Genomic DNA, 6,000 nt, shown 5'->3' on the forward strand with positions numbered 1-6,000 from the left:
AAAAGGGGAGAAGATGAGAGATGTAAAGACATTAATCTTTCTATCAGTACCTTTATTTACACAGCGAGTCTTACCCAAAAGCACTGAATACATGAGATACAGCAGTGGATACCACATGAGGAGATGCGTAAGATATACGAGAGATGGCATAAGAAAAGGAGTGGAGGGATGTACCGTAGGACGCACAGTAACAAACATACACAGATGCACATGCACGCACACAAACACACAAGCATACGTAAAGTGTATAATTACACTCTGAGTTTAATGCAGCACATCCATGGCCCCTGTGCTAATTGCTGATTGAAATAGCATTAAATGCCTGTCTGGCATCACATTTCTCTCCCACATATACACAGCACATCACTAGCCATGACACATGTAACAACATCTGGAAGAGGAGTGGTTCATTTACTGACTAAAATCCCCGTGGCATTCTGCTCAAAGCAACGTGAAAAAAATATACAGTCTTGAATCTATTTTGCATTCAGTGGCATTCCTTGCATTTGCCTTTCTCTTGAATGAAATCCTCACTTCTTAGTCCCTCTGCTCGTCTTTCTCATTTCTGACTTTAGCACTCTGACTTGTTCCTCTCCCCTGTTGACAGGGCTTCACATCACTTTTTATTCTCTCCCTGCTGCACAACAGAAACATCAGATGCCCTTATGACGGAGTAACTTCACAACGAAACCACCTGGAAAGGGCTTCTCTGCAGGAAGGAGACAATTATTACCAATGACCGTTTATTTCACATCTCTCTCCCTCTCTTTTTCTCTCTTTACTGCATATCCTCTTATGTCCATACCCCCTCTCTCTCTCTCTGCCAAGTTCTCCGTTATGAGTGCAACCCACAAAAAAGTAATCTGTGGCAGACAGAGAAAACCAACACAGCATGGCTTCAGTATCAAAAGGGAGAGGTGCTCAGTGGACTGTGGGAGCAAACCCAATACTGATCATCTGAATGAAAAAAGTTCAAGGTGACTCTCATGAAAATTAATTAATAGATTTAAATATTTGTATATAAGAAACATTAGATAGAAAATGCACCAAGACATTGCAACACTGACGCTTTCATCAATGTGCCCTTCATCAGCCCCTAAAAGGCCTGAAAATATGCTGTAAAAACTAAATATAAAGATATCAAATAATATTATGAGAGAGATGCCTTTCAGATGAGTTTCTGTGAAGTCTGCAGGGATAGAATGGGCAAAAATAAACAAATAAATAAATAATGAGCAAAAGAGGGGAGAAAAGGACAGGAAAAACTAGTTAAAAGTGAAGCTGCAACACATTTAATCCATTATGATCATCACCCCATATGATCCACAGGGAATAACACAAGTCATTCAACAGCTTTTGTGGCCATTTATTTCCTCCTCTGGGTGGTGAGGAGCCTCAGTCAAACGGCTTTAACTGCAGGTAATCTGACTCAAACATGGCCGTGTTATTAGGATGATGGTATTTCAGACATCTGGAGCCACGCTGAGAGGTTTTACTGTCCTGTTCGCTCTAATTCTGATCCAACATATAATTTCAGACAAAGAGGCCAACATGGAGCTAGGGAGGGAGAGAGAGCGACGAGAGCACGGGAGAGAAAGAAGACTTAGCGCTCTGACATGTTCTCTGTCAGACAGCCATATTCTCACTCCATTGGCTTTCAATTAGCAGCTATATTATACAGGAGAGAGAGAGAGATGGAGGGAGATATGAGGGAGAGCAAAGAACGAAGGAATGGAGGAGAGGGAGGGGAAAATGGGAGAAAAGAAAGATGTGAACTCAGTGACCCATAGAATGACTGAATATCTTACCATTTGACTCTCCAAGGAGATCTGTGGGTGTGTGTGCGTGCACGCGCTCACATGCGTGTACATGTATGTGTGCAGCCCACATGCCTCTACCATCTCACTCTCACGTCCTGACTGGCTTAATCGATGGCACAAGTCAAGCATACCACACACACACACACACACACACACACACACACACACACACCAAATAATTGGCACCATTTGATGACAAGTGGCTTAGGTTCGAGCCAAGAGGATCCATTCCAATCAAATCCTAAAATGAAGAGAAATTATTTTCCATTTATCCATCCACTCCTACCTTGATACATGCCTCCTCTTGTCTACCCTCTCTTCCTTCCTCGCCGCTCACACCTCTTCCTCTTCCCTCCCCACTTCATTAATCCTTTGTTTCCCTTTCTTTCTCTAAATTTCCCTCCCCTCTTTTCCCTAATCCCTTCTCCTCCATCCATCTGGACCTCTGTTTCTCTCGCTATGCTTCGACCCCTCTTCCCCTCCATCTCTCCCTCTTTCCTGCTCCGTGTCTCTGTCCTCCTCCTCCTCTCATTACACAGGGTCCATGATCTGACACGCTGTTACTTTGTCACACACACACACACACATGCACACACACACACACTTGGTGCACACAAGCAAATACAAATGCTCTCGCTTGATACTTACAAAGATACTCACTTGACACAAATACACCCACACACACACACCCACACACAACACACAAACACGTGTGCGCACACACATACACACAAACACTTACACATGCACTGCTGATTTATGAATGCTGGCCCAAGGCTGTATTGTTGACTCGGTAGCTAATTACACTTTGTTTAACAGGCTGTCACTTGAGAGAGATAGAGGGAAGGAAAGGGAGGAAGGATAGAGAGAGGGATGGATGTAATATCCACCCGTGGCTACTAACATGTATAGAAAATGTCCTACAAGTTAACCCAATTATAATTTAATTCAGCGTCAAAGGTGTATCATCTATCTATCTATTATGAAATATCCGTGTGTGTGTGTGTGAGCGAGAGCGAGAGAGAGAGTGCTGTGTTCTTGCCGGCTAGGCCGCGGAACCAGTAAGGTGCAGTGAGGTCCATGGTTGGGTAGGCAGTGAACTATATTTATTTGTGCCAGAGAGAAGCACAAGCAGACTGCCTCAGCAGCCTGCATTCACCAATGCTAGCTTTGGGAGCAAGCCATCCTGAACAGGGCATGCCTTTCATTGATAAAACAACAAGTTTTACATGTTTTCTTTTTTACTATTTTTACAATCTTAACAAATTAAAGTTAAAAATAAATAAATAAAAGTTTTACTATCATGATTTTTTTTCCTTGTTAGCCTGGGTGAGGCACTGCCTCCCCTGACTGCACAGAACCATAAACTATTATTGCTGTTGTTGTTGTTGTTGTTGTTTGATATCATAATCATTGTTTTTGTTGCTGTTATTACAATCATTGTTGCTGTTGTGTTGTTGTTTTACATGCTTTGGCAATATGTACAAAAACGTATGTCATGCCAATAAAGCAAATTGAATTGAATTGAGAGAGAGAGAGAGAGAGAGAGAGAGAGAGAGAGAGAGAGAGAGAGAGAGAGAGAGTAGCAGGTCAACTGGGAAACGGGTGAAGGAGGACATGGATAGATGCCTGGCAGAAGAAAAGATGGAGGTAGTAAGGTAGTAAGTAAAGCAATACTGTTAAGTAGGAACTGTGGTTACTGCGAGCACTGAATGGGAAGAGAGGAAGACAGAAGAGGAAGATGGCTATCATCGTTGGTGATTTACATTTGATATGACACTTGTGTTTTTCCTTCATTCTCCAAAGAATGTGAGAGAAAGGACGAGGGGTAAGACAGAGGCAGGGGATGGGGGTCAGGGGGGTGGGCGCAGAAAGAGGAAGCCCCTCATACCCACACCCACCTTACTGTAAAAATAAAACTGGATCCCCATTTCACCCAATCAACTAGGGACCTATTCATTTACACAGCTACCTCAAGCTATCCATACACATAAACACAACAAATATGCATGTACGCACATGCACATGCACACACACACACACACACACACACACACACACACACATCCCCAAAGACCCAATACAAACTATGGGCATTAAAAATTCCTGCTTTAATAGGAATTCTCCACCCAGAATACACACACACACACACACACACACATGCACACATCTAATACCCACACTCAAACTCATGCAAACATACACACAAACAGGCGAAGTGTCTCAAATGGAAATACCTAAACAAAATGAACACGCATATATGTGTGTGTGTGTGTGCACAAATATACAGACACAAAACAATATATGTGCAAAACAAGGTGCATATCTTAGTATAATAAATAGGTGCACACACACACACACACACACACACACACACACACACACACACACACACCCAACAGCAAACATGCAACAAGACATATATAAAACTGAATAGACATATCGAGGTAACAATGAACATGCACACACACACACACACACACACCTCTAGCATGCCTAATGCCTAGCATGTCTCTATCCTCTAGCCTAGTGTCCCCAGAGGGCCTGTGCAGCACTAGGAAGATAAAGCATCGGTATAAGGCTGTGACGTATTCACAGACAGATTGGTACTAATGAACGATATTACTCACATGCACATTTGTGGAGGTAAAGAGAAGGTCACCGTGGAGATGGAGAGATTGTTAGAGAGCAGGAGGGGATGGGAGGGGGAGGTGGGTGTGTAGGGATGAGGTAGAAAGGCAGAGAGAGGGAGCAATAAGTAGGGGAGGAGGAGGGGTAGAGGGACTGGGAAAGGAGAAATTGGTGGAGAGAGGGGAGGTGGTGGAGAAAGGGATTTTGCTGGCTGGAGAGAAGGAGACTGTACATGAATGTCTGAGTGTGTGTGTCTGTGTAATGACAGTGTCTGCATGCAGTACACGTCGGAGTGTAAGAGTGCAAGACAGTCATGGGATTTACCCGTACAGCATGGCTGCCTCCATCATCCATAAACACGTACACACATTCACACACACACACAAACACACATGCTCACACACAGACACGCACATATCCTGAGTGTTGAAATGAAGAGTGAGAAAAAAATATAATTTCTTCAATTAAACAGAAATAAAATACTGCTACTCACAGCATAAATGCACTTAAACACACACACACACACACACACACACACACACACACACACACACACACACACACACACACAGGTAGTGACACCAGGGTTATAAAACATACCATGCTTTCTAGTTAGACAGTTACTGCACATAAATTGCCCCAAAGACATCTTGGTGTGTTTGGAATGTCAACCAGGTGTGTGTGTGTGTGTGTGTGTGTGTGTGTGTGTGGTACAAGCTACAGCTGGGCTCTGGGTGTTAACATGGCCTGCACAGTGTCTGGTGCACAGGGAGTATGCCAGTTCAGACTCAAGAGAGAGGAGACAGATGAGAGGAGAGACTGAAAGAGGGGGAAATGTTTGTGAGAGAAAAAAATAGGTAGAATCTGTCATAGCCATCTGAATTGTGACTTGAAGAAGCTCAACACACAAGTCATTTCAGTAATACATCTATCTAACAGACTGGGGTGTGCCCATAGTCGGGTGGCGCCCACTGTTTTAAAGCTACAATGATCTACTTATTCAGTCATAAACTGACCTGTCATGTTCACGGATCAATAATTCATCCAAGCCATTTATCACACTTCCTGTGCATGAATCTGTGCGTCTTGTTAATGATGTTTCACTCCACAGTTTTCCACAGTTTGGCTGAATTCATTTTCGGAATGTGAGCAATTTATGTAGTAATGCGGGTTGCAGGAAAGAGTGTCTGTCTGTGTGTATCTAGCATTCAGAGGGCTAGTTTGTGACATGATACTTCTTACTTGGTGTTTGGCATTATCATACCGTGGTAGTCACACCATAAAAACTACTGCAACAAAAATGTTGACAAGAAAAAATATTTGATAGAATTTGTTTTCTCCAGCACAAATTACATTAATATGTGTAACTTTTAACCTTCACTTTGAAGGAAATTGTCAGACTATTGTGTGTTCTTATGATATTTCTGTTAAGGAGGGAATCCGGGTAGCATGGTGGTCTATTCCGTTGTCTACCAACATGGCGTTGCCTCCAGCTTAGTCAGGCATCCTTACAGAGACAATTGGCTGTGTCTGCGGGTGGGAAGCCGGA

At 43.1% G+C, this 6,000-nt stretch overlaps 1 protein-coding gene across 1 annotated transcript in view; it reads right to left on the reverse strand.

Moving 5' to 3' along the window:
• Window positions 1-6,000, reverse strand: part of kif26ba (kinesin family member 26Ba) — a 171,095-nt gene that overhangs the window by 88,984 nt on the left and 76,111 nt on the right. The window lies entirely within an intron of this gene.

Source organism: Lampris incognitus, chromosome 4 (assembly GCF_029633865.1).
Source record: "Lampris incognitus isolate fLamInc1 chromosome 4, fLamInc1.hap2, whole genome shotgun sequence".
NCBI classification, from domain to species: Eukaryota; Metazoa; Chordata; class Actinopteri; order Lampriformes; family Lampridae; genus Lampris; species Lampris incognitus.